At 46.5% G+C, this 26,959-nt stretch overlaps 9 non-coding genes and 1 pseudogene across 9 annotated transcripts; all 10 read right to left on the minus strand.

Moving 5' to 3' along the window:
- Window positions 1-1,643: 1,643 nt before the first annotated feature.
- Window positions 1,644-1,762, minus strand: LOC147081687 (5S ribosomal RNA). The gene has a single exon (XR_015076474.1). It is a non-coding gene; the product is annotated as a 5S ribosomal RNA (ribosomal RNA).
- Window positions 1,763-4,185: 2,423 nt separating this feature from the next.
- LOC147081688 (5S ribosomal RNA) lies at window positions 4,186-4,304 on the minus strand. Its single transcript, XR_015076475.1, has one exon. It is a non-coding gene; the product is annotated as a 5S ribosomal RNA (ribosomal RNA).
- Window positions 4,305-6,733: 2,429 nt separating this feature from the next.
- LOC147081689 (5S ribosomal RNA) lies at window positions 6,734-6,852 on the minus strand. Its single transcript, XR_015076514.1, has one exon. It is a non-coding gene; the product is annotated as a 5S ribosomal RNA (ribosomal RNA).
- Window positions 6,853-9,265: 2,413 nt separating this feature from the next.
- Window positions 9,266-9,385, minus strand: LOC147081690 (5S ribosomal RNA; annotated as a pseudogene).
- Window positions 9,386-11,810: 2,425 nt separating this feature from the next.
- LOC147081691 (5S ribosomal RNA) lies at window positions 11,811-11,929 on the minus strand. The gene has a single exon (XR_015076476.1). It is a non-coding gene; the product is annotated as a 5S ribosomal RNA (ribosomal RNA).
- A 2,425-nt stretch (window positions 11,930-14,354) lies between these two features.
- Window positions 14,355-14,473, minus strand: LOC147081692 (5S ribosomal RNA). The gene has a single exon (XR_015076515.1). It is a non-coding gene; the product is annotated as a 5S ribosomal RNA (ribosomal RNA).
- Window positions 14,474-16,902: 2,429 nt separating this feature from the next.
- Window positions 16,903-17,021, minus strand: LOC147081693 (5S ribosomal RNA). The gene has a single exon (XR_015076525.1). It is a non-coding gene; the product is annotated as a 5S ribosomal RNA (ribosomal RNA).
- Window positions 17,022-19,434: 2,413 nt separating this feature from the next.
- LOC147081694 (5S ribosomal RNA) lies at window positions 19,435-19,553 on the minus strand. The gene has a single exon (XR_015076469.1). It is a non-coding gene; the product is annotated as a 5S ribosomal RNA (ribosomal RNA).
- Window positions 19,554-21,976: 2,423 nt separating this feature from the next.
- On the minus strand, window positions 21,977-22,095 carry LOC147081695 (5S ribosomal RNA). The gene has a single exon (XR_015076490.1). It is a non-coding gene; the product is annotated as a 5S ribosomal RNA (ribosomal RNA).
- Window positions 22,096-24,522: 2,427 nt separating this feature from the next.
- Window positions 24,523-24,641, minus strand: LOC147081696 (5S ribosomal RNA). The gene has a single exon (XR_015076462.1). It is a non-coding gene; the product is annotated as a 5S ribosomal RNA (ribosomal RNA).
- Between the last annotated feature and the right edge of the window lie 2,318 nt (window positions 24,642-26,959).

Here is a 26,959-nt window from a genome sequence, read left to right on the forward strand (position 1 = left end):
AAGGGTAATGGTCGAAGGGTGTTTTTGTGACCGGAAGGCTGTTTCCAGTGGGGTTCCGCAGGGCTCACAGAATCACAGAAACCCCACAGTGCAGATAGAGGTCATTTCGGCCCATCGAGCCTGCACCGACTCAGTACTGGGCCCTTTGCTTTTTCTGGTATATATCAATGATTTGGATTTGAATGTAGGAAGTATGATTAAGAAGTTTGCAGATGATACAAAAATTGGCCGTGTGGTTAATAATGAAACAGAATGCTATAGACTGCAGGAAGATATCAATGGACTCGTCTAGTGGGCAGAACAGTGGCAAATGGAATTCAGTTGGAATACACAATAAATGGTAGGACACTGAGAAATGCAGAGGATCAGCGGGACCTTGGAGTGCATGTCCACAGATCCCTGAAGGTAGCAGGACAGGTAGATAAAGTGGTTAAGCAGGCATACGGGATACTTGCCTTTATTAGCCGAGGCGTAGAATATAAGAGCGGGGAGGTTATGCTTCAACTGTATAAAACACTAGTTAGGCCGCAGCTAGAGTGCCGCGTGCAGTTCTGGTCACCACATTACAAGAAGGATGCGATTGCACTAGAGAAGGTGCAGAGGAGATTTCCGAGGATGTTGCCTGGGCTGGGGAATTTTAGTTATGAGGAAAGATTGGATAGGCTGGGGTTGTTTTCTTTGGAACACAGGAGGCTGAGGCGAGACCTAATTGAGGTGTGTAAAATTATGAGGGGCCGAGATAGAGTGGATAGGAAGGACCTATTTCCCTTAGCAGAAGGGTCAATAATAGATTTCAAGTAATTGGTAGGAGGTTTACAGGGAATTTGAGGAGACATTTTTTCACCCAGTGAATGGTGGGGGTCTGGAATGCACTGCCTGAAAGGGTGGTAGAGGCAGAAACCCTCATCACGTTTAAAAAGTACTTGGATATGCACTTGAACTGCCGTAACCTACAAGGCTACGGACCAAGTGCTGTAAAGTGGGATTTGGGTGGATTGCTCTTTGTCGGCTGGCACGGACAAGATGGGCCGAATGGCCTCCTTCTGTGCTGTAAATTTCTATGATTCTGCCTGATCATGTGACATCTGCCCACACGACTTCTACAAATGTTATTACATTGTAGCCAGGATTGTTTAGTTTCCAATTCCGCCCATTTTGAAGCCAGGTCTCCGTTATGGCTACTATTGCATAACCCCATGTGGCAACGTGCGCCTGCAACTCGTCAATCTTATTTGTAACGCTCCTCGCATTAACACACATGCATTTCAACAGCATGCTAGTTGGCTTTGCTTTTTTCCTGAATTTAACTGCTGCTCTTTCTACATTCTTCTTTGTTCTGTTGCTGTTTGTCCCTCCGAGTTTTCTATGCACCTTGTCTCTCCTCTCTGCTGCTGTGTCCTGGTGGTCCTCCGCCAGTGTGTGTATTTTGGCTATCTTATTTTCTTCTTCTGCTTATTTCGGCCCTGTGTCTGGAGCCCCTTGCATTTGTGTAGCAGCAGGAGAATGTGCAGCGAAGAAATGGTCAAAGGAAAGCGAGAGAGAGAGAGAGAGAGAGAGAGAGCAGCAAAAAGGATGTTGATTGATTAAGAGCAGTGTGTGCGCGTGTGTGTGCAAAACGTCGAGCAGCCTGTGGCGGCAGCAAAAGCCTACTGCACCTGGTATTCCCAGGCAGTCTCCCATCCAAGTACTAACCAGGCCTGACTCTGCTTAGCTTCCGAGATCAGACGAGATCGGGCACATTCAGACTAGTATGGCCGTAGGCATATGCTAGCTGGCTTTCTCTTTACTTAAAGCTGTCGCCCATTTTTTTCTCTTCTACGCATTCATACAAGTATTCAACACTCAATTTACATTTACAAATTTTACTCCTCCCGCAACCCCCCACCCCCCCTCCACCTCTTCTTGCTGCTCTGCCTCCCACACAAACAAACTACAAGCCCAACCCTTCATTGCCTTCTATTCAAATATTACATCAAATAAACATGCTCAAACACCAAGTCTTAAGGGCTGTAGCATCTTTCAAACTGGACAAATACCCAGGCCCGCATCAAATCTATCCCACACTCTTAAGAGAAGTAAGACACCAAATAGCACAGGCTCTCACCATCATTTTACAATCCTCTCTGGCTACAGGTGTGGTGCCCGACCACTGGAGGACTGCTAACGTGCTACCGTTCTTTCAAAAGGGAGAGAGGGATAGACCGCATAATTACAGGCCAGTCAGCCTAACCTCGGTGGTGTGAAAATTATTGGAAAAAGTTCTGAGGGACAGGAGAAATCTTCATTTAGAAAGACACGGATTAATCAGGGACAGTCAGCATGGATTTCTTAACGGAAGGTCGTGTCTGACTAACGCAATTCAATTTTTCGAGGAGGTAACAAGGAGGGTCGATGAGGGTAGTGCCTTTGATGTAGTCTATATGGATTTTAGCAAGGCTTTTGATAAGGTCCCACATGCCAGATTGGTCACGAAAGTAAAAGCCCATGGGATCCAAGGCAAAGTGGCAAGTTGGATCCAAAATTGGCTCAGAGGCAGGAAACAAAGGGTAATGGTCGAAGGGTGTTTTTGTGACCGGAAGGCTGTTTCCAGTGGGGTTCCGCAGGGCTCACAGAATCACAGAAACCCCACAGTGCAGATAGAGGCCATTTCGGCCCATCGAGCCTGCAGCGACTCAGTACTGGGCCCTTTGCTTTTTCTGGTATATATCAATGATTTGGATTTGAATGTAGGAAGTATGATTAAGAAGTTTGCAGATGATACAAAAATTGGCCGTGTGGTTAATAATGAAACAGAATGCTGTAGACTGCAGGAAGATATCAATGGACTCGTCTAGTGGGCAGAACAGTGGCAAATGGAATTCAGTTGGAATACACAATAAATGGTAGGACACTGAGAAATGCAGAGGATCAGCGGGACCTTGGAGTGCATGTCCACAGATCCCTGAAGGTAGCAGGACAGGTAGATAAAGTGGTTAAGCAGGCATACGGGATACTTGCCTTTATTAGCCGAGGCGTAGAATATAAGAGCGGGGAGGTTATGCTTCAACTGTATAAAACACTAGTTAGGCCGCAGCTAGAGTGCCGCGTGCAGTTCTGGTCACCACATTACAAGAAGGATGCGATTGCACTAGAGAAGGTGCAGAGGAGATTTCCGAGGATGTTGCCTGGGCTGGGGAATTTTAGTTATGAGGAAAGATTGGATAGGCTGGGGTTGTTTTCTTTGGAACACAGGAGGCTGAGGCGAGACCTAATTGAGGTGTGTAAAATTATGAGGGGCCGAGATAGAGTGGATAGGAAGGACCTATTTCCCTTAGCAGAAGGGTCAATAATAGATTTCAAGTAATTGGTAGGAGGTTTACAGGGAATTTGAGGAGACATTTTTTCACCCAGTGAATGGTGGGGGTCTGGAATGCACTGCCTGAAAGGGTGGTAGAGGCAGAAACCCTCATCACGTTTAAAAAGTACTTGGATATGCACTTGAACTGCCGTAACCTACAAGGCTACGGACCAAGTGCTGTAAAGTGGGATTTGGGTGGATTGCTCTTTGTCGGCTGGCACGGACAAGATGGGCCGAATGGCCTCCTTCTGTGCTGTAAATTTCTATGATTCTGCCTGATCATGTGACATCTGCCCACACGACTTCTACAAATGTTATTACATTGTAGCCAGGATTGTTTAGTTTCCAATTCCGCCCATTTTGAAGCCAGGTCTCCGTTATGGCTACTATTGCATAACCCCATGTGGCAACGTGCGCCTGCAACTCGTCAATCTTATTTGTAACGCTCCTCGCATTAACACACATGCATTTCAACAGCATGCTAGTTGGCTTTGCTTTTTTCCTGAATTTAACTGCTGCTCTTTCTACATTCTTCTTTGTTCTGTTGCTGTTTGTCCCTCCGAGTTTTCTATGCACCTTGTCTCTCCTCTCTGCTGCTGTGTCCTGGTGGTCCTCCGCCAGTGTGTGTATTTTGGCTATCTTATTTTCTTCTTCTGCTTATTTCGGCCCTGTGTCTGGAGCCCCTTGCATTTGTGTAGCAGCAGGAGAATGTGCAGCGAAGAAATGGTCAAAGGAAAGCGAGAGAGAGAGAGAGAGAGAGAGAGAGCAGCAAAAAGGATGTTGATTGATTAAGAGCAGTGTGTGCGCGTGTGTGTGCAAAACGTCGAGCAGCCTGTGGCGGCAGCAAAAGCCTACTGCACCTGGTATTCCCAGGCAGTCTCCCATCCAAGTACTAACCAGGCCTGACTCTGCTTAGCTTCCGAGATCAGACGAGATCGGGCACATTCAGACTAGTATGGCCGTAGGCATATGCTAGCTGGCTTTCTCTTTACTTAAAGCTGTCGCCCATTTTTTTCTCTTCTACGCATTCATACAAGTATTCAACACTCAATTTACATTTACAAATTTTACTCCTCCCGCAACCCCCCACCCCCCCTCCACCTCTTCTTGCTGCTCTGCCTCCCACACAAACAAACTACAAGCCCAACCCTTCATTGCCTTCTATTCAAATATTACATCAAATAAACATGCTCAAACACCAAGTCTTAAGGGCTGTAGCATCTTTCAAACTGGACAAATACCCAGGCCCGCATCAAATCTATCCCACACTCTTAAGAGAAGTAAGACACCAAATAGCACAGGCTCTCACCATCATTTTACAATCCTCTCTGGCTACAGGTGTGGTGCCCGACCACTGGAGGACTGCTAACGTGCTACCGTTCTTTCAAAAGGGAGAGAGGGATAGACCGCATAATTACAGGCCAGTCAGCCTAACCTCGGTGGTGTGAAAATTATTGGAAAAAGTTCTGAGGGACAGGAGAAATCTTCATTTAGAAAGACACGGATTAATCAGGGACAGTCAGCATGGATTTCTTAACGGAAGGTCGTGTCTGACTAACGCAATTCAATTTTTCGAGGAGGTAACAAGGAGGGTCGATGAGGGTAGTGCCTTTGATGTAGTCTATATGGATTTTAGCAAGGCTTTTGATAAGGTCCCACATGCCAGATTGGTCACGAAAGTAAAAGCCCATGGGATCCAAGGCAAAGTGGCAAGTTGGATCCAAAATTGGCTCAGAGGCAGGAAACAAAGGGTAATGGTCGAAGGGTGTTTTTGTGACCGGAAGGCTGTTTCCAGTGGGGTTCCGCAGGGCTCACAGAATCACAGAAACCCCACAGTGCAGATAGAGGCCATTTCGGCCCATCGAGCCTGCAGCGACTCAGTACTGGGCCCTTTGCTTTTTCTGGTATATATCAATGATTTGGATTTGAATGTAGGAAGTATGATTAAGAAGTTTGCAGATGATACAAAAATTGGCCGTGTGGTTAATAATGAAACAGAATGCTGTAGACTGCAGGAAGATATCAATGGACTCGTCTAGTGGGCAGAACAGTGGCAAATGGAATTCAGTTGGAATACACAATAAATGGTAGGACACTGAGAAATGCAGAGGATCAGCGGGACCTTGGAGTGCATGTCCACAGATCCCTGAAGGTAGCAGGACAGGTAGATAAAGTGGTTAAGCAGGCATACGGGATACTTGCCTTTATTAGCCGAGGCGTAGAATATAAGAGCGGGGAGGTTATGCTTCAACTGTATAAAACACTAGTTAGGCCGCAGCTAGAGTGCCGCGTGCAGTTCTGGTCACCACATTACAAGAAGGATGCGATTGCACTAGAGAAGGTGCAGAGGAGATTTCCGAGGATGTTGCCTGGGCTGGGGAATTTTAGTTATGAGGAAAGATTGGATAGGCTGGGGTTGTTTTCTTTGGAACACAGGAGGCTGAGGCGAGACCTAATTGAGGTGTGTAAAATTATGAGGGGCCGAGATAGAGTGGATAGGAAGGACCTATTTCCCTTAGCAGAAGGGTCAATAATAGATTTCAAGTAATTGGTAGGAGGTTTACAGGGAATTTGAGGAGACATTTTTTCACCCAGTGAATGGTGGGGGTCTGGAATGCACTGCCTGAAAGGGTGGTAGAGGCAGAAACCCTCATCACGTTTAAAAAGTACTTGGATATGCACTTGAACTGCCGTAACCTACAAGGCTACGGACCAAGTGCTGTAAAGTGGGATTTGGGTGGATTGCTCTTTGTCGGCTGGCACGGACAAGATGGGCCGAATGGCCTCCTTCTGTGCTGTAAATTTCTATGATTCTGCCTGATCATGTGACATCTGCCCACACGACTTCTACAAATGTTATTACATTGTAGCCAGGATTGTTTAGTTTCCAATTCCGCCCATTTTGAAGCCAGGTCTCCGTTATGGCTACTATTGCATAACCCCATGTGGCAACTTGCGCCTGCAACTCGTCAATCTTATTTGTAACGCTCCTCGCATTAACACACATGCATTTCAACAGCATGCTAGTTGGCTTTGCTTTTTTCCTGAATTTAACTGCTGCTCTTTCTACATTCTTCTTTGTTCTGTTGCTGTTTGTCCCTCCGAGTTTTCTATGCACCTTGTCTCTCCTCTCTGCTGCTGTGTCCTGGTGGCCCTCCGCCAGTGTGTGTATTTTGGCTATCTTATTTTCTTCTTCTGCTTATTTCGGCCCTGTGTCTGGAGCCCCTTGCATTTGTGTAGCAGCAGGAGAATGTGCAGCGAAGAAATGGTCAAAGGAAAGCGAGAGAGAGAGAGAGAGAGAGAGAGAGAGAGAGCAGCAAAAAGGATGTTGATTGATTAAGAGCAGTGTGTGCGCGTGTGTGTGCAAAACGTCGAGCAGCCTGTGGCGGCAGCAAAAGCCTACTGCACCTGGTATTCCCAGGCAGTCTCCCATCCAAGTACTAACCAGGCCTGACTCTGCTTAGCTTCCGAGATCAGACGAGATCGGGCGCATTCAGACTAGTATGGCCGTAGGCATATGCTAGCTGGCTTTCTCTTTACTTAAAGCTGTCGCCCATTTTTTTCTCTTCTACGCATTCATACAAGTATTCAACACTCAATTTACATTTACAAATTTTACTCCTCCCGCAACCCCCCACCCCCCCTCCACCTCTTCTTGCTGCTCTGCCTCCCACACAAACAAACTACAAGCCCAACCCTTCATTGCCTTCTATTCAAATATTACATCAAATAAACATGCTCAAACACCAAGTCTTAAGGGCTGTAGCATCTTTCAAACTGGACAAATACCCAGGCCCGCATCAAATCTATCCCACACTCTTAAGAGAAGTAAGACACCAAATAGCACAGGCTCTCACCATCATTTTACAATCCTCTCTGGCTACAGGTGTGGTGCCCGACCACTGGAGGACTGCTAACGTGCTACCGTTCTTTCAAAAGGGAGAGAGGGATAGACCGCATAATTACAGGCCAGTCAGCCTAACCTCGGTGGTGGGAAAATTATTGGAAAAAGTTCTGAGGGACAGGAGAAATCTTCATTTAGAAAGACACGGATTAATCAGGGACAGTCAGCATGGATTTCTTAACGGAAGGTCGTGTCTGACTAACGCAATTCAATTTTTCGAGGAGGTAACAAGGAGGGTCGATGAGGGTAGTGCCTTTGATGTAGTCTATATGGATTTTAGCAAGGCTTTTGATAAGGTCCCACATGCCAGATTGGTCACGAAAGTAAAAGCCCATGGGATCCAAGGCAAAGTGGCAAGTTGGATCCAAAATTGGCTCAGAGGCAGGAAACAAAGGGTAATGGTCGAAGGGTGTTTTTGTGACCGGAAGGCTGTTTCCAGTGGGGTTCCGCAGGGCTCACAGAATCACAGAAACCCCACAGTGCAGATAGAGGCCATTTCGGCCCATCGAGCCTGCACCGACTCAGTACTGGGCCCTTTGCTTTTTCTGGTATATATCAATGATTTGGATTTGAATGTAGGAAGTATGATTAAGAAGTTTGCAGATGATACAAAAATTGGCCGTGTGGTTAATAATGAAACAGAATGCTGTAGACTGCAGGAAGATATCAATGGACTCGTCTAGTGGGCAGAACAGTGGCAAATGGAATTCAGTTGGAATACACAATAAATGGTAGGACACTGAGAAATGCAGAGGATCAGCGGGACCTTGGAGTGCATGTCCACAGATCCCTGAAGGTAGCAGGACAGGTAGATAAAGTGGTTAAGCAGGCATACGGGATACTTGCCTTTATTAGCCGAGGCGTAGAATATAAGAGCGGGGAGGTTATGCTTCAACTGTATAAAACACTAGTTAGGCCGCAGCTAGAGTGCCGCGTGCAGTTCTGGTCACCACATTACAAGAAGGATGCGATTGCACTAGAGAAGGTGCAGAGGAGATTTCCGAGGATGTTGCCTGGGCTGGGGAATTTTAGTTATGAGGAAAGATTGGATAGGCTGGGGTTGTTTTCTTTGGAACACAGGAGGCTGAGGCGAGACCTAATTGAGGTGTGTAAAATTATGAGGGGCCGAGATAGAGTGGATAGGAAGGACCTATTTCCCTTAGCAGAAGGGTCAATAATAGATTTCAAGTAATTGGTAGGAGGTTTACAGGGAATTTGAGGAGACATTTTTTCACCCAGTGAATGGTGGGGGTCTGGAATGCACTGCCTGAAAGGGTGGTAGAGGCAGAAACCCTCATCACGTTTAAAAAGTACTTGGATATGCACTTGAACTGCCGTAACCTACAAGGCTACGGACCAAGTGCTGTAAAGTGGGATTTGGGTGGATTGCTCTTTGTCGGCTGGCACGGACAAGATGGGCCGAATGGCCTCCTTCTGTGCTGTAAATTTCTATGATTCTGCCTGATCATGTGACATCTGCCCACACGACTTCTACAAATGTTATTACATTGTAGCCAGGATTGTTTAGTTTCCAATTCCGCCCATTTTGAAGCCAGGTCTCCGTTATGGCTACTATTGCATAACCCCATGTGGCAACTTGCGCCTGCAACTCGTCAATCTTATTTGTAACGCTCCTCGCATTAACACACATGCATTTCAACAGCATGCTAGTTGGCTTTGCTTTTTTCCTGAATTTAACTGCTGCTCTTTCTACATTCTTCTTTGTTCTGTTGCTGTTTGTCCCTCCGAGTTTTCTATGCACCTTGTCTCTCCTCTCTGCTGCTGTGTCCTGGTGGCCCTCCGCCAGTGTGTGTATTTTGGCTATCTTATTTTCTTCTTCTGCTTATTTCGGCCCTGTGTCTGGAGCCCCTTGCATTTGTGTAGCAGCAGGAGAATGTGCAGCGAAGAAATGGTCAAAGGAAAGCGAGAGAGAGAGAGAGAGAGAGAGAGCAGCAAAAAGGATGTTGATTGATTAAGAGCAGTGTGTGCGCGCAAAACGTTGAGCAGCCTGTGGTGGCAGCAAAAGCCTACTGCACCTGGTATTCCCAGGCAGTCTCCCATCCAAGTACTAACCAGGCCTGACTCTGCTTAGCTTCCAGAGATCAGACGAGATCGGGCGCATTCAGACTAGTATGGCCGTAGGCATATGCTAGCTGGCTTTCTCTTTACTTAAAGCTGTCGCCCATTTTTTTCTCTTCTACGCATTCATACAAGTATTCAACACTCAATTTACATTTACAAATTTTACTCCTCCCGCAACCCCCCACCCCCCCTCCACCTCTTCTTGCTGCTCTGCCTCCCACACAAACAAACTACAAGCCCAACCCTTCATTGCCTTCTATTCAAATATTACATCAAATAAACATGCTCAAACACCAAGTCTTAAGGGCTGTAGCATCTTTCAAACTGGACAAATACCCAGGCCCGCATCAAATCTATCCCACACTCTTAAGAGAAGTAAGACACCAAATAGCACAGGCTCTCACCATCATTTTACAATCCTCTCTGGCTACAGGTGTGGTGCCCGACCACTGGAGGACTGCTAACGTGCTACCGTTCTTTCAAAAGGGAGAGAGGGATAGACCGCATAATTACAGGCCAGTCAGCCTAACCTCGGTGGTGGGAAAATTATTGGAAAAAGTTCTGAGGGACAGGAGAAATCTTCATTTAGAAAGACACGGATTAATCAGGGACAGTCAGCATGGATTTCTTAACGGAAGGTCGTGTCTGACTAACGCAATTCAATTTTTCGAGGAGGTAACAAGGAGGGTCGATGAGGGTAGTGCCTTTGATGTAGTCTATATGGATTTTAGCAAGGCTTTTGATAAGGTCCCACATGCCAGATTGGTCATGAAAGTAAAAGCCCATGGGATCCAAGGCAAAGTGGCAAGTTGGATCCAAAATTGGCTCAGAGGCAGGAAACAAAGGGTAATGGTCGAAGGGTGTTTTTGTGACCGGAAGGCTGTTTCCAGTGGGGTTCCGCAGGGCTCACAGAATCACAGAAACCCCACAGTGCAGATAGAGGTCATTTCGGCCCATCGAGCCTGCACCGACTCAGTACTGGGCCCTTTGCTTTTTCTGGTATATATCAATGATTTGGATTTGAATGTAGGAAGTATGATTAAGAAGTTTGCAGATGATACAAAAATTGGCCGTGTGGTTAATAATGAAACAGAATGCTGTAGACTGCAGGAAGATATCAATGGACTCGTCTAGTGGGCAGAACAGTGGCAAATGGAATTCAGTTGGAATACACAATAAATGGTAGGACACTGAGAAATGCAGAGGATCAGCGGGACCTTGGAGTGCATGTCCACAGATCCCTGAAGGTAGCAGGACAGGTAGATAAAGTGGTTAAGCAGGCATACGGGATACTTGCCTTTATTAGCCGAGGCGTAGAATATAAGAGCGGGGAGGTTATGCTTCAACTGTATAAAACACTAGTTAGGCCGCAGCTAGAGTGCCGCGTGCAGTTCTGGTCACCACATTACAAGAAGGATGCGATTGCACTAGAGAAGGTGCAGAGGAGATTTCCGAGGATGTTGCCTGGGCTGGGGAATTTTAGTTATGAGGAAAGATTGGATAGGCTGGGGTTGTTTTCTTTGGAACACAGGAGGCTGAGGCGAGACCTAATTGAGGTGTGTAAAATTATGAGGGGCCGAGATAGAGTGGATAGGAAGGACCTATTTCCCTTAGCAGAAGGGTCAATAATAGATTTCAAGTAATTGGTAGGAGGTTTACAGGGAATTTGAGGAGACATTTTTTCACCCAGTGAATGGTGGGGGTCTGGAATGCACTGCCTGAAAGGGTGGTAGAGGCAGAAACCCTCATCACGTTTAAAAAGTACTTGGATATGCACTTGAACTGCCGTAACCTACAAGGCTACGGACCAAGTGCTGTAAAGTGGGATTTGGGTGGATTGCTCTTTGTCGGCTGGCACGGACAAGATGGGCCGAATGGCCTCCTTCTGTGCTGTAAATTTCTATGATTCTGCCTGATCATGTGACATCTGCCCACACGACTTCTACAAATGTTATTACATTGTAGCCAGGATTGTTTAGTTTCCAATTCCGCCCATTTTGAAGCCAGGTCTCCGTTATGGCTACTATTGCATAACCCCATGTGGCAACGTGCGCCTGCAACTCGTCAATCTTATTTGTAACGCTCCTCGCATTAACACACATGCATTTCAACAGCATGCTAGTTGGCTTTGCTTTTTTCCTGAATTTAACTGCTGCTCTTTCTACATTCTTCTTTGTTCTGTTGCTGTTTGTCCCTCCGAGTTTTCTATGCACCTTGTCTCTCCTCTCTGCTGCTGTGTCCTGGTGGTCCTCCGCCAGTGTGTGTATTTTGGCTATCTTATTTTCTTCTTCTGCTTATTTCGGCCCTGTGTCTGGAGCCCCTTGCATTTGTGTAGCAGCAGGAGAATGTGCAGCGAAGAAATGGTCAAAGGAAAGCGAGAGAGAGAGAGAGAGAGAGAGAGAGAGCAGCAAAAAGGATGTTGATTGATTAAGAGCAGTGTGTGCGCGTGTGTGTGCAAAACGTCGAGCAGCCTGTGGCGGCAGCAAAAGCCTACTGCACCTGGTATTCCCAGGCAGTCTCCCATCCAAGTACTAACCAGGCCTGACTCTGCTTAGCTTCCGAGATCAGACGAGATCGGGCACATTCAGACTAGTATGGCCGTAGGCATATGCTAGCTGGCTTTCTCTTTACTTAAAGCTGTCGCCCATTTTTTTCTCTTCTACGCATTCATACAAGTATTCAACACTCAATTTACATTTACAAATTTTACTCCTCCCGCAACCCCCCACCCCCCCTCCACCTCTTCTTGCTGCTCTGCCTCCCACACAAACAAACTACAAGCCCAACCCTTCATTGCCTTCTATTCAAATATTACATCAAATAAACATGCTCAAACACCAAGTCTTAAGGGCTGTAGCATCTTTCAAACTGGACAAATACCCAGGCCCGCATCAAATCTATCCCACACTCTTAAGAGAAGTAAGACACCAAATAGCACAGGCTCTCACCATCATTTTACAATCCTCTCTGGCTACAGGTGTGGTGCCCGACCACTGGAGGACTGCTAACGTGCTACCGTTCTTTCAAAAGGGAGAGAGGGATAGACCGCATAATTACAGGCCAGTCAGCCTAACCTCGGTGGTGGGAAAATTATTGGAAAAAGTTCTGAGGGACAGGAGAAATCTTCATTTAGAAAGACACGGATTAATCAGGGACAGTCAGCATGGATTTCTTAACGGAAGGTCGTGTCTGACTAACGCAATTCAATTTTTCGAGGAGGTAACAAGGAGGGTCGATGAGGGTAGTGCCTTTGATGTAGTCTATATGGATTTTAGCAAGGCTTTTGATAAGGTCCCACATGCCAGATTGGTCATGAAAGTAAAAGCCCATGGGATCCAAGGCAAAGTGGCAAGTTGGATCCAAAATTGGCTCAGAGGCAGGAAACAAAGGGTAATGGTCGAAGGGTGTTTTTGTGACCGGAAGGCTGTTTCCAGTGGGGTTCCGCAGGGCTCACAGAATCACAGAAACCCCACAGTGCAGATAGAGGTCATTTCGGCCCATCGAGCCTGCACCGACTCAGTACTGGGCCCTTTGCTTTTTCTGGTATATATCAATGATTTGGATTTGAATGTAGGAAGTATGATTAAGAAGTTTGCAGATGATACAAAAATTGGCCGTGTGGTTAATAATGAAACAGAATGCTGTAGACTGCAGGAAGATATCAATGGACTCGTCTAGTGGGCAGAACAGTGGCAAATGGAATTCAGTTGGAATACACAATAAATGGTAGGACACTGAGAAATGCAGAGGATCAGCGGGACCTTGGAGTGCATGTCCACAGATCCCTGAAGGTAGCAGGACAGGTAGATAAAGTGGTTAAGCAGGCATACGGGATACTTGCCTTTATTAGCCGAGGCGTAGAATATAAGAGCGGGGAGGTTATGCTTCAACTGTATAAAACACTAGTTAGGCCGCAGCTAGAGTGCCGCGTGCAGTTCTGGTCACCACATTACAAGAAGGATGCGATTGCACTAGAGAAGGTGCAGAGGAGATTTCCGAGGATGTTGCCTGGGCTGGGGAATTTTAGTTATGAGGAAAGATTGGATAGGCTGGGGTTGTTTTCTTTGGAACACAGGAGGCTGAGGCGAGACCTAATTGAGGTGTGTAAAATTATGAGGGGCCGAGATAGAGTGGATAGGAAGGACCTATTTCCCTTAGCAGAAGGGTCAATAATAGATTTCAAGTAATTGGTAGGAGGTTTACAGGGAATTTGAGGAGACATTTTTTCACCCAGTGAATGGTGGGGGTCTGGAATGCACTGCCTGAAAGGGTGGTAGAGGCAGAAACCCTCATCACGTTTAAAAAGTACTTGGATATGCACTTGAACTGCCGTAACCTACAAGGCTACGGACCAAGTGCTGTAAAGTGGGATTTGGGTGGATTGCTCTTTGTCGGCTGGCACGGACAAGATGGGCCGAATGGCCTCCTTCTGTGCTGTAAATTTCTATGATTCTGCCTGATCATGTGACATCTGCCCACACGACTTCTACAAATGTTATTACATTGTAGCCAGGATTGTTTAGTTTCCAATTCCGCCCATTTTGAAGCCAGGTCTCCGTTATGGCTACTATTGCATAACCCCATGTGGCAACTTGCGCCTGCAACTCGTCAATCTTATTTGTAACGCTCCTCGCATTAACACACATGCATTTCAACAGCATGCTAGTTGGCTTTGCTTTTTTCCTGAATTTAACTGCTGCTCTTTCTACATTCTTCTTTGTTCTGTTGCTGTTTGTCCCTCCGAGTTTTCTATGCACCTTGTCTCTCCTCTCTGCTGCTGTGTCCTGGTGGCCCTCCGCCAGTGTGTGTATTTTGGCTATCTTATTTTCTTCTTCTGCTTATTTCGGCCCTGTGTCTGGAGCCCCTTGCATTTGTGTAGCAGCAGGAGAATGTGCAGCGAAGAAATGGTCAAAGGAAAGCGAGAGAGAGAGAGAGAGAGAGAGAGAGAGCAGCAAAAAGGATGTTGATTGATTAAGAGCAGTGTGTGCGCGTGTGTGTGCAAAACGTCGAGCAGCCTGTGGCGGCAGCAAAAGCCTACTGCACCTGGTATTCCCAGGCAGTCTCCCATCCAAGTACTAACCAGGCCTGACTCTGCTTAGCTTCCGAGATCAGACGAGATCGGGCGCATTCAGACTAGTATGGCCGTAGGCATATGCTAGCTGGCTTTCTCTTTACTTAAAGCTGTCGCCCATTTTTTTCTCTTCTACGCATTCATACAAGTATTCAACACTCAATTTACATTTACAAATTTTACTCCTCCCGCAACCCCCCACCCCCCCTCCACCTCTTCTTGCTGCTCTGCCTCCCACACAAACAAACTACAAGCCCAACCCTTCATTGCCTTCTATTCAAATATTACATCAAATAAACATGCTCAAACACCAAGTCTTAAGGGCTGTAGCATCTTTCAAACTGGACAAATACCCAGGCCCGCATCAAATCTATCCCACACTCTTAAGAGAAGTAAGACACCAAATAGCACAGGCTCTCACCATCATTTTACAATCCTCTCTGGCTACAGGTGTGGTGCCCGACCACTGGAGGACTGCTAACGTGCTACCGTTCTTTCAAAAGGGAGAGAGGGATAGACCGCATAATTACAGGCCAGTCAGCCTAACCTCGGTGGTGTGAAAATTATTGGAAAAAGTTCTGAGGGACAGGAGAAATCTTCATTTAGAAAGACACGGATTAATCAGGGACAGTCAGCATGGATTTCTTAACGGAAGGTCGTGTCTGACTAACGCAATTCAATTTTTCGAGGAGGTAACAAGGAGGGTCGATGAGGGTAGTGCCTTTGATGTAGTCTATATGGATTTTAGCAAGGCTTTTGATAAGGTCCCGCATGCCAGATTGGTCACGAAAGTAAAAGCCCATGGGATCCAAGGCAAAGTGGCAAGTTGGATCCAAAATTGGCTCAGAGGCAGGAAACAAAGGGTAATGGTCGAAGGGTGTTTTTGTGACCGGAAGGCTGTTTCCAGTGGGGTTCCGCAGGGCTCACAGAATCACAGAAACCCCACAGTGCAGATAGAGGCCATTTCGGCCCATCGAGCCTGCAGCGACTCAGTACTGGGCCCTTTGCTTTTTCTGGTATATATCAATGATTTGGATTTGAATGTAGGAAGTATGATTAAGAAGTTTGCAGATGATACAAAAATTGGCCGTGTGGTTAATAATGAAACAGAATGCTGTAGACTGCAGGAAGATATCAATGGACTCGTCTAGTGGGCAGAACAGTGGCAAATGGAATTCAGTTGGAATACACAATAAATGGTAGGACACTGAGAAATGCAGAGGATCAGCGGGACCTTGGAGTGCATGTCCACAGATCCCTGAAGGTAGCAGGACAGGTAGATAAAGTGGTTAAGCAGGCATACGGGATACTTGCCTTTATTAGCCGAGGCGTAGAATATAAGAGCGGGGAGGTTATGCTTCAACTGTATAAAACACTAGTTAGGCCGCAGCTAGAGTGCCGCGTGCAGTTCTGGTCACCACATTACAAGAAGGATGCGATTGCACTAGAGAAGGTGCAGAGGAGATTTCCGAGGATGTTGCCTGGGCTGGGGAATTTTAGTTATGAGGAAAGATTGGATAGGCTGGGGTTGTTTTCTTTGGAACACAGGAGGCTGAGGCGAGACCTAATTGAGGTGTGTAAAATTATGAGGGGCCGAGATAGAGTGGATAGGAAGGACCTATTTCCCTTAGCAGAAGGGTCAATAATAGATTTCAAGTAATTGGTAGGAGGTTTACAGGGAATTTGAGGAGACATTTTTTCACCCAGTGAATGGTGGGGGTCTGGAATGCACTGCCTGAAAGGGTGGTAGAGGCAGAAACCCTCATCACGTTTAAAAAGTACTTGGATATGCACTTGAACTGCCGTAACCTACAAGGCTACGGACCAAGTGCTGTAAAGTGGGATTTGGGTGGATTGCTCTTTGTCGGCTGGCACGGACAAGATGGGCCGAATGGCCTCCTTCTGTGCTGTAAATTTCTATGATTCTGCCTGATCATGTGACATCTGCCCACACGACTTCTACAAATGTTATTACATTGTAGCCAGGATTGTTTAGTTTCCAATTCCGCCCATTTTGAAGCCAGGTCTCCGTTATGGCTACTATTGCATAACCCCATGTGGCAACTTGCGCCTGCAACTCGTCAATCTTATTTGTAACGCTCCTCGCATTAACACACATGCATTTCAACAGCATGCTAGTTGGCTTTGCTTTTTTCCTGAATTTAACTGCTGCTCTTTCTACATTCTTCTTTGTTCTGTTGCTGTTTGTCCCTCCGAGTTTTCTATGCACCTTGTCTCTCCTCTCTGCTGCTGTGTCCTGGTGGCCCTCCGCCAGTGTGTGTATTTTGGCTATCTTATTTTCTTCTTCTGCTTATTTCGGCCCTGTGTCTGGAGCCCCTTGCATTTGTGTAGCAGCAGGAGAATGTGCAGCGAAGAAATGGTCAAAGGAAAGCGAGAGAGAGAGAGAGAGAGAGAGAGAGAGAGAGCAGCAAAAAGGATGTTGATTGATTAAGAGCAGTGTGTGCGCGTGTGTGTGCAAAACGTTGAGCAGCCTGTGGCGGCAGCAAAAGCCTACTGCACCTGGTATTCCCAGGCAGTCGCCCATCCAAGTACTAACCAGGCCTGACTCTGCTTAGCTTCCGAGATCAGACGAGATCGGGCGCATTCAGACTAGTATGGCCGTAGGCATATGCTAGCTGGCTTTCTCTTTACTTAAAGCTGTCGCCCATTTTTTTCTCTTCTACGCATTCATACAAGTATTCAACACTCAATTTACATTTACAAATTTTACTCCTCCCGCAACCCCCCACCCCCCCTCCACCTCTTCTTGCTGCTCTGCCTCCCACACAAACAAACTACAAGCCCAACCCTTCATTGCCTTCTATTCAAATATTACATCAAATAAACATGCTCAAACACCAAGTCTTAAGGGCTGTAGCATCTTTCAAACTGGACAAATACCCAGGCCCGCATCAAATCTATCCCACACTCTTAAGAGAAGTAAGACACCAAATAGCACAGGCTCTCACCATCATTTTACAATCCTCTCTGGCTACAGGTGTGGTGCCCGACCACTGGAGGACTGCTAACGTGCTACCGTTCTTTCAAAAGGGAGAGAGGGATAGACCGCATAATTACAGGCCAGTCAGCCTAACCTCGGTGGTGGGAAAATTATTGGAAAAAGTTCTGAGGGACAGGAGAAATCTTCATTTAGAAAGACACGGATTAATCAGGGACAGTCAGCATGGATTTCTTAACGGAAGGTCGTGTCTGACTAACGCAATTCAATTTTTCGAGGAGGTAACAAGGAGGGTCGATGAGGGTAGTGCCTTTGATGTAGTCTATATGGATTTTAGCAAGGCTTTTGATAAGGTCCCGCATGCCAGATTGGTCACGAAAGTAAAAGCCCATGGGATCCAAGGCAAAGTGGCAAGTTGGATCCAAAATTGGCTCAGAGGCAGGAAACAAAGGGTAATGGTCGAAGGGTGTTTTTGTGACCGGAAGGCTGTTTCCAGTGGGGTTCCGCAGGGCTCACAGAATCACAGAAACCCCACAGTGCAGATAGAGGCCATTTCGGCCCATCGAGCCTGCACCGACTCAGTACTGGGCCCTTTGCTTTTTCTGGTATATATCAATGATTTGGATTTGAATGTAGGAAGTATGATTAAGAAGTTTGCAGATGATACAAAAATTGGCCGTGTGGTTAATAATGAAACAGAATGCTGTAGACTGCAGGAAGATATCAATGGACTCGTCTAGTGGGCAGAACAGTGGCAAATGGAATTCAGTTGGAATACACAATAAATGGTAGGACACTGAGAAATGCAGAGGATCAGCGGGACCTTGGAGTGCATGTCCACAGATCCCTGAAGGTAGCAGGACAGGTAGATAAAGTGGTTAAGCAGGCATACGGGATACTTGCCTTTATTAGCCGAGGCGTAGAATATAAGAGCGGGGAGGTTATGCTTCAACTGTATAAAACACTAGTTAGGCCGCAGCTAGAGTGCCGCGTGCAGTTCTGGTCACCACATTACAAGAAGGATGCGATTGCACTAGAGAAGGTGCAGAGGAGATTTCCGAGGATGTTGCCTGGGCTGGGGAATTTTAGTTATGAGGAAAGATTGGATAGGCTGGGGTTGTTTTCTTTGGAACACAGGAGGCTGAGGCGAGACCTAATTGAGGTGTGTAAAATTATGAGGGGCCGAGATAGAGTGGATAGGAAGGACCTATTTCCCTTAGCAGAAGGGTCAATAATAGATTTCAAGTAATTGGTAGGAGGTTTACAGGGAATTTGAGGAGACATTTTTTCACCCAGTGAATGGTGGGGGTCTGGAATGCACTGCCTGAAAGGGTGGTAGAGGCAGAAACCCTCATCACGTTTAAAAAGTACTTGGATATGCACTTGAACTGCCGTAACCTACAAGGCTACGGACCAAGTGCTGTAAAGTGGGATTTGGGTGGATTGCTCTTTGTCGGCTGGCACGGACAAGATGGGCCGAATGGCCTCCTTCTGTGCTGTAAATTTCTATGATTCTGCCTGATCATGTGACATCTGCCCACACGACTTCTACAAATGTTATTACATTGTAGCCAGGATTGTTTAGTTTCCAATTCCGCCCATTTTGAAGCCAGGTCTCCGTTATGGCTACTATTGCATAACCCCATGTGGCAACTTGCGCCTGCAACTCGTCAATCTTATTTGTAACACTCCTCGCATTAACACACATGCATTTCAACAGCATGCTAGTTGGCTTTGCTTTTTTCCTGAATTTAACTGCTGCTCTTTCGACATTCTTCTTTGTTCTGTTGCTGTTTGTCCCTCCGAGTTTTCTATGCACCTTGTCTCTCCTCTCTGCTGCTGTGTCCTGGTGGCCCTCCGCCAGTGTGTGTATTTTGGCTATCTTATTTTCTTCTTCTGCTTATTTCGGCCCTGTGTCTGGAGCCCCTTGCATTTGTGTAGCAGCAGGAGAATGTGCAGCGAAGAAATGGTCAAAGGAAAGCGAGAGAGAGAGAGAGAGCAGCAAAAAGGATGTTGATTGATTAAGAGCAGTGTGTGCGCGTGTGTGTGCAAAACGTTGAGCAGCCTGTGGCGGCAGCAAAAGCCTACTGCACCTGGTGTTCCCAGGCAGTCTCCCATCCAAGTACTAACCAGGCCTGACTCTGCTTAGCTTCCGAGATCAGACGAGATCGGGCGTATTCAGACTAGTATGGCCGTAGGCATATGCTAGCTGGCTTTCTCTTTACTTAAAGCTGTCGCCCATTTTTTTCTCTTCTTCGACACATTCATACAAGTATTCAACACTCAATTTACATTTACAAGTTTTACTCCTCCCGCAACCCCCCCACCCCCCCTCCACCTCTTCTTGCTGCTCTGCCTCCCACACAAACAAACTACAAGCCCAACCCTTCATTGCCTTCTATTCAAATATTACATCAAATAAACATGCTCAAACACCAAGTCTTAAGGGCTGTAGCATCTTTCAAACTGGACAAATACCCAGGCCCGCATCAAATCTATCCCACACTCTTAAGAGAAGTAAGACACCAAATAGCACAGGCTCTCACCATCATTTTACAATCCTCTCTGGCTACAGGTGTGGTGCCCGACCACTGGAGGACTGCTAACGTGCTACCGTTCTTTCAAAAGGGAGAGAGGGATAGACCGCATAATTACAGGCCAGTCAGCCTAACCTCGGTGGTGGGAAAATTATTGGAAAAAGTTCTGAGGGACAGGAGAAATCTTCATTTAGCAAGACACGGATTAATCAGGGACAGTCAGCATGGATTTCTTAACGGAAGGTCGTGTCTGACTAACGCAATTCAATTTTTCGAGGAGGTAACAAGGAGGGTCGATGAGGGTAGTGCCTTTCATGTAGTCTATATGGATTTTAGCAAGGCTTTTGATAAGGTCCCGCATGCCAGATTGGTCACGAAAGTAAAAGCCCATGGGATCCAAGGCAAAGTGGCAAGTTGGATCCAAAATTGGCTCAGAGGCAGGAAACAAAGGGTAATGGTCGAAGGGTGTTTTTGTGACCGGAAGGCTGTTTCCAGTGGGGTTCCGCAGGGCTCACAGAATCACAGAAACCCCACAGTGCAGATAGAGGCCATTTTGGCCCATCGAGCCTGCACCGACTCAGTACTGGGCCCTTTGCTTTTTCTGGTATATATCAATGATTTGGATTTGAATGTAGGAAGTATGATTAAGAAGTTTGCAGATGATACAAAAATTGGCCGTGTGGTTAATAATGAAACAGAATGCTGTAGACTGCAGGAAGATATCAATGGACTCGTCTAGTGGGCAGAACAGTGGCAAATGGAATTCAGTTGGAATACACAATAAATGGTAGGACACTGAGAAATGCAGAGGATCAGCGGGACCTTGGAGTGCATGTCCACAGATCCCTGAAGGTAGCAGGACAGGTAGATAAAGTGGTTAAGCAGGCATACGGGATACTTGCCTTTATTAGCCGAGGCGTAGAATATAAGAGCGGGGAGGTTATGCTTCAACTGTATAAAACACTAGTTAGGCCGCAGCTAGAGTGCCGCGTGCAGTTCTGGTCACCACATTACAAGAAGGATGCGATTGCACTAGAGAAGGTGCAGAGGAGATTTCCGAGGATGTTGCCTGGGCTGGGGAATTTTAGTTATGAGGAAAGATTGGATAGGCTGGGGTTGTTTTCTTTGGAACACAGGAGGCTGAGGCGAGACCTAATTGAGGTGTGTAAAATTATGAGGGGCCGAGATAGAGTGGATAGGAAGGACCTATTTCCCTTAGCAGAAGGGTCAATAATAGATTTCAAGTAATTGGTAGGAGGTTTACAGGGAATTTGAGGAGACATTTTTTCACCCAGTGAATGGTGGGGGTCTGGAATGCACTGCCTGAAAGGGTGGTAGAGGCAGAAACCCTCATCACGTTTAAAAAGTACTTGGATATGCACTTGAACTGCCGTAACCTACAAGGCTACGGACCAAGTGCTGTAAAGTGGGATTTGGGTGGATTGCTCTTTGTCGGCTGGCACGGACAAGATGGGCCGAATGGCCTCCTTCTGTGCTGTAAATTTCTATGATTCTGCCTGATCATGTGACATCTGCCCACACGACTTCTACAAATGTTATTACATTGTAGCCAGGATTGTTTAGTTTCCAATTCCGCCCATTTTGAAGCCAGGTCTCCGTTATGGCTACTATTGCATAACCCCATGTGGCAACTTGCGCCTGCAACTCGTCAATCTTATTTGTAACACTCCTCGCATTAACACACATGCATTTCAACAGCATGCTAGTTGGCTTTGCTTTTTTCCTGAATTTAACTGCTGCTCTTTCTACATTATTCTTTGTTCTGTTGCTGTTTGTCCCTCCGAGTTTTCTATGCACCTTGTCTCTCCTCTCTGCTGCTGTGTCCTGGTGGCCCTCCGCCAGTGTGTGTATTTTGGCTATCTTATTTTCTTCTTCTGCTTATTTCGGCCCTGTGTCTGGAGCCCCTTGCATTTGTGTAGCAGCAGGAGAATGTGCAGCGAAGAAATGGTCAAAGGAAAGCGAGAGAGAGAGAGAGAGAGAGAGCAGCAAAAAGGATGTTGATTGATTAAGAGCAGTGTGTGCGCGTGTGTGTGCAAAACGTTGAGCAGCCTGTGGCGGCAGCAAAAGCCTACTGCACCTGGTGTTCCCAGGCGGTCTCCCATCCAAGTACTAACCAGGCCTGACTCTGCTTAGCTTCCGAGATCAGACGAGATCGGGCGTATTCAGACTAGTATGGCCGTAGGCATATGCTAGCTGGCTTTCTCTTTACTTAAAGCTGTCGCCCATTTTTTTCTCTTCTTCGACACATTCATACAAGTATTCAACACTCAATTTACATTTACAAGTTTTACTCCTCCCGCAACCCCCCCACCCCCCCTCCACCTCTTCTTGCTGCTCTGCCTCCCACACAAACAAACTACAAGCCCAACCCTTCATTGCCTTCTATTCAAATATTACATCAAATAAACATGCTCAAACACCAAGTCTTAAGGGCTGTAGCATCTTTCAAACTGGACAAATACCCAGGCCCGCATCAAATCTATCCCACACTCTTAAGAGAAGTAAGACACCAAATAGCACAGGCTCTCACCATCATTTTACAATCCTCTCTGGCTACAGGTGTGGTGCCCGACCACTGGAGGACTGCTAACGTGCTACCGTTCTTTCAAAAGGGAGAGAGGGATAGACCGCATAATTACAGGCCAGTCAGCCTAACCTCGGTGGTGGGAAAATTATTGGAAAAAGTTCTGAGGGACAGGAGAAATCTTCATTTAGAAAGACACGGATTAATCAGGGACAGTCAGCATGGATTTCTTAACGGAAGGTCGTGTCTGACTAACGCAATTCAATTTTTCGAGGAGGTAACAAGGAGGGTCGGTGAGGGTAGTGCCTTTGATGTAGTCTATATGGATTTTAGCAAGGCTTTTGATAAGGTCCCGCATGCCAGATTGGTCACGAAAGTAAAAGCCCATGGGATCCAAGGCAAAGTGGCAAGTTGGATCCAAAATTGGCTCAGAGGCAGGAAACAAAGGGTAATGGTCGAAGGGTGTTTTTGTGACCGGAAGGCTGCTTCCAGTGGGGTTCCGCAGGGCTCACAGAATCACAGAAACCCCACAGTGCAGATAGAGGCCATTTCGGCCCATCGAGCCTGCACCGACTCAGTACTGGGCCCTTTGCTTTTTCTGGTATATATCAATGATTTGGATTTGAATGTAGGAAGTATGATTAAGAAGTTTGCAGATGATACAAAAATTGGCCGTGTGGTTAATAATGAAACAGAATGCTGTAGACTGCAGGAAGATATCAATGGACTCGTCTAGTGGGCAGAACAGTGGCAAATGGAATTCAGTTGGAATACACAATAAATGGTAGGACACTGAGAAATGCAGAGGATCAGCGGGACCTTGGAGTGCATGTCCACAGATCCCTGAAGGTAGCAGGACAGGTAGATAAAGTGGTTAAGCAGGCATACGGGATACTTGCCTTTATTAGCCGAGGCGTAGAATATAAGAGCGGGGAGGTTATGCTTCAACTGTATAAAACACTAGTTAGGCCGCAGCTAGAGTGCCGTGTGCAGTTCTGGTCACCACATTACAAGAAGGATGCGATTGCACTAGAGAAGGTGCAGAGGAGATTTCCGAGGATGTTGCCTGGGCTGGGGAATTTTAGTTATGAGGAAAGATTGGATAGGCTGGGGTTGTTTTCTTTGGAACACAGGAGGCTGAGGTGAGACCTAATTGAGGTGTGTAAAATTATGAGGGGCCGAGATAGAGTGGATAGGAAGGACCTATTTCCCTTAGCAGAAGGGTCAATAATAGATTTCAAGTAATTGGTAGGAGGTTTACAGGGAATTTGAGGAGACATTTTTTCACCCAGTGAATGGTGGGGGTCTGGAATGCACTGCCTGAAAGGGTGGTAGAGGCAGAAACCCTCATCACGTTTAAAAAGTACTTGGATATGCACTTGAACTGCCGTAACCTACAAGGCTACGGACCAAGTGCTGTAAAGTGGGATTTGGGTGGATTGCTCTTTGTCGGCTGGCACGGACAAGATGGGCCGAATGGCCTCCTTCTGTGCTGTAAATTTCTATGATTCTGCCTGATCATGTGACATCTGCCCACACGACTTCTACAAATGTTATTACATTGTAGCCAGGATTGTTTAGTTTCCAATTCCGCCCATTTTGAAGCCAGGTCTCCGTTATGGCTACTATTGCATAACCCCATGTGGCAACTTGCGCCTGCAACTCGTCAATCTTATTTGTAACGCTCCTCGCATTAACACACATGCATTTCAACAGCATGCTAGTTGGCTTTGCTTTTTTCCTGAATTTAACTGCTGCTCTTTCTACATTCTTCTTTGTTCTGTTGCTGTTTGTCCCTCCGAGTTTTCTATGCACCTTGTCTCTCCTCTCTGCTGCTGTGTCCTGGTGGCCCTCCGCCAGTGTGTGTATTTTGGCTATCTTATTTTCTTCTTCTGCTTATTTCGGCCCTGTGTCTGGAGCCCCTTGCATTTGTGTAGCAGCAGGAGAATGTGCAGCGAAGAAATGGTCAAAGGAAAGCGAGAGAGAGAGAGAGAGAGAGAGAGAGCAGCAAAAAGGATGTTGATTGATTAAGAGCAGTGTGTGCGCGTGTGTGTGCAAAACGTTGAGCAGCCTGTGGCGGCAGCAAAAGCCTACTGCACCTGGTATTCCCAGGCGGTCTCCCATCCAAGTACTAACCAGGCCTGACTCTGCTTAGCTTCCGAGATCAGACGAGATCGGGCGCATTCAGACTAGTATGGCCGTAGGCATATGCTGGCTGGCTTTCTCTTTACTTAAAGCTGTCGCCCATTTTTTTCTCTTCTACGCATTCATACAAGTATTCAACACTCAATTTACATTTACAAATTTTACTCCTCCCGCAACCCCCCACCCCCCCTCCACCTCTTCTTGCTGCTCTGCCTCCCACACAAACAAACTACAAGCCCAACCCTTCATTGCCTTCTATTCAAATATTACATCAAATAAACATGCTCAAACACCAAGTCTTAAGGGCTGTAGCATCTTTCAAACTGGACAAATACCCAGGCCCGCATCAAATCTATCCCACACTCTTAAGAGAAGTAAGACACCAAATAGCACAGGCTCTCACCATCATTTTACAATCCTCTCTGGCTACAGGTGTGGTGCCCGACCACTGGAGGACTGCTAACGTGCTACCGTTCTTTCAAAAGGGAGAGAGGGATAGACCGCATAATTACAGGCCAGTCAGCCTAACCTCGGTGGTGGGTAAATTATTGGAAAAAGTTCTGAGCGACAGGAGAAATCTTCATTTAGAAAGACACGGATTAATCAGGGACAGTCAGCATGGATTTCTTAACGGAAGGTCGTGTCTGACTAACGCAATTCAATTTTTCGAGGAGGTAACAAGGAGGGTCGATGAGGGTAGTGCCTTTGATGTAGTCTATATGGATTTTAGCAAGGCTTTTGATAAGGTCCCGCATGCCAGATTGGTCACGAAAGTAAAAGCCCATGGGATCCAAGGCAAAGTGGCAAGTTGGATCCAAAATTGGCTCAGAGGCAGGAAACAAAGGGTAATGGTCGAAGGGTGTTTTTGTGACCGGAAGGCTGTTTCCAGTGGGGTTCCGCAGGGCTCACAGAATCACAGAAACCCCACAGTGCAGATAGAGGCCATTTCGGCCCATCGAGCCTGCACCGACTCAGTACTGGACCCTTTGCTTTTTCTGGTATATATCAATGATTTGGATTTGAATGTAGGAAGTATGATTAAGAAGTTTGCAGATGATACAAAAATTGGCCGTGTGGTTAATAATGAAACAGAATGCTGTAGACTGCAGGAAGATATCAATGGACTCGTCTAGTGGGCAGAACAGTGGCAAATGGAATTCAGTTGGAATACACAATAAATGGTAGGACACTGAGAAATGCAGAGGATCAGCGGGACCTTGGAGTGCATGTCCACAGATCCCTGAAGGTAGCAGGACAGGTAGATAAAGTGGTTAAGCAGGCATACGGGATACTTGCCTTTATTAGCCGAGGCGTAGAATATAAGAGCGGGGAGGTTATGCTTCAACTGTATAAAACACTAGTTAGGCCGCAGCTAGAGTGCCGCGTGCAGTTCTGGTCACCACATTACAAGAAGGATGCGATTGCACTAGAGAAGGTGCAGAGGAGATTTCCGAGGATGTTGCCTGGGCTGGGGAATTTTAGTTATGAGGAAAGATTGGATAGGCTGGGGTTGTTTTCTTTGGAACACAGGAGGCTGAGGTGAGACCTAATTGAGGTGTGTAAAATTATGAGGGGCCGAGATAGAGTGGATAGGAAGGACCTATTTCCCTTAGCAGAAGGGTCAATAATAGATTTCAAGTAATTGGTAGGAGGTTTACAGGGAATTTGAGGAGACATTTTTTCACCCAGTGAATGGTGGGGGTCTGGAATGCACTGCCTGAAAGGGTGGTAGAGGCAGAAACCCTCATCACGTTTAAAAAGTACTTGGATATGCACTTGAACTGCCGTAACCTACAAGGCTACGGACCAAGTGCTGTAAAGTGGGATTTGGGTGGATTGCTCTTTGTCGGCTGGCACGGACAAGATGGGCCGAATGGCCTCCTTCTGTGCTGTAAATTTCTATGATTCTGCCTGATCATGTGACATCTGCCCACACGACTTCTACAAATGTTATTACATTGTAGCCAGGATTGTTTAGTTTCCAATTCCGCCCATTTTGAAGCCAGGTCTCCGTTATGGCTACTATTGCATAACCCCATGTGGCAACTTGCGCCTGCAACTCGTCAATCTTATTTGTAACGCTCCTCGCATTAACACACATGCATTTCAACAGCATGCTAGTTGGCTTTGCTTTTTTCCTGAATTTAACTGCTGCTCTTTCTACATTCTTCTTTGTTCTGTTGCTGTTTGTCCCTCCGAGTTTTCTATGCACCTTGTCTCTCCTCTCTGCTGCTGTGTCCTGGTGGCCCTCCGCCAGTGTGTGTATTTTGGCTATCTTATTTTCTTCTTCTGCTTATTTCGGCCCTGTGTCTGGAGCCCCTTGCATTTGTGTAGCAGCAGGAGAATGTGCAGCGAAGAAATGGTCAAAGGAAAGCGAGA

Source organism: Somniosus microcephalus, unplaced genomic scaffold, assembly GCF_052327205.1.
Source record: "Somniosus microcephalus isolate GS21.2 unplaced genomic scaffold, FLI_Smic_1.0 scaffold493, whole genome shotgun sequence".
Classification (NCBI taxonomy): Eukaryota; Metazoa; Chordata; class Chondrichthyes; order Squaliformes; family Somniosidae; genus Somniosus; species Somniosus microcephalus.